Source organism: Grus americana, chromosome 12, assembly GCF_028858705.1.
Source record: "Grus americana isolate bGruAme1 chromosome 12, bGruAme1.mat, whole genome shotgun sequence".
Classification (NCBI taxonomy): domain Eukaryota; kingdom Metazoa; phylum Chordata; class Aves; order Gruiformes; family Gruidae; genus Grus; species Grus americana.
The window spans coordinates 21,550,933-21,552,289 of NC_072863.1; positions in this window are offsets into that span (position 1 = coordinate 21,550,933).

The window sequence follows — 1,357 nt, forward strand, 5'->3', positions numbered from 1 at the left end:
AGGTTAAAGTAGATCTGGGTTCGGCTTTTTGTCAGCTTGCCCTCAGTGGGTCCCTTTGCTGTGAGTTATCAGCCCTGTGATACTCTCTTCTTTATCAGCAGCCAGGGCAGAGAAGCAGCAGCAGCAAGCTGGGATATCTCTGTAACCCTTCGTTTGGAGAAACCAGCTCTCAAAGATCAGTTCATTCCCATGGGTATTTAATCCCTGACCGCCTGGGTAATCAGAGGGCGGCTTGCTGATGGAAAAGTCTCCATCCTTTCGCGGGGAGGCTCCGAGCGGCAGGAGCCGTTCCTTCCCAACCCGTACAACCAATATCTCGAGTGGTTCTTATCCTCAACCAGCTCATTGCGATCCAAGGGCAGACACGGACCCCAGGTGAGGGAAAGCAGAAACCTGTACTAGGCTCGCTTCAGCTGAAATAAAAACACAGATACACGCACAGTATGGCACATACCTGGGACAGGAGCCCAGATCTTCAAATGTTTTAATTTATACACCCTCCCCCCCCCCTATTTTTGGATATCCTCTTGACAAATCACTTTAACAGTTTTATTTACAGTAATAAAAATAAATTACTCTTACAGATGAATGTATAATATTATACACAATAGAGATACAGTGCAATAACAGCATTGATTTGTTTTCACTCGTTCATAAAGTGCATTGAAGGGGCTTGATTTAACCATAATTGAATGATAACTGCACATTTTTCTTTGAGATCAACTTTCCTGGTCAAGTTAAAAGGCTCACGAAAACACTTACATCAAAATAAGTTGCTGTCCTGATTGCTGTGAAATGGCCTCATTCCTGGGGAAGCGGATAGGACGGGAGGCAGGATTGGGAATGGGGATGACCGACTCCTGCTCTGTCTGTCCGCGCTGCCGAAGGCGACTCCGACGGGCACTGCCTGAAGCCTGGCCAGGCTGATCTGGGTTTCAGAACCTCGGGAGGGCAACGGCGGGGCCGTGCTGGTGACCGCAGAGCAGGGTCTGGCCCTGGACCACCCCAGCCTGGCTGAAAATCTTGCTCAGCTTTGCCACCAGAAACTCATCCCTCCCTCCCAGCTAGAGGATTCGCTCTCTAGGGAGGATGCTATTTATCCTGCCTGGGGCCTGATTCTGACCTGCTCACAAGGGACATCAGGAACGAGCCCAGTCCTCATCGCCCTACGTGGTGTAGAGGAAAGGCAAGGCAGAGCCGAGAGGGCAGGCTGCAGCAGACTCAAAAGGATGCCACCATTACCTCTCCTCCTTAGCCAGGATTCCTGCCCAGTTGGAAAAGAGCTTTTCCTGGGACAAGCCAGATGTTTTCCAACTCCCAGGTCCTGCAATAGGGACAGAAACCCGTGATTTCAGTG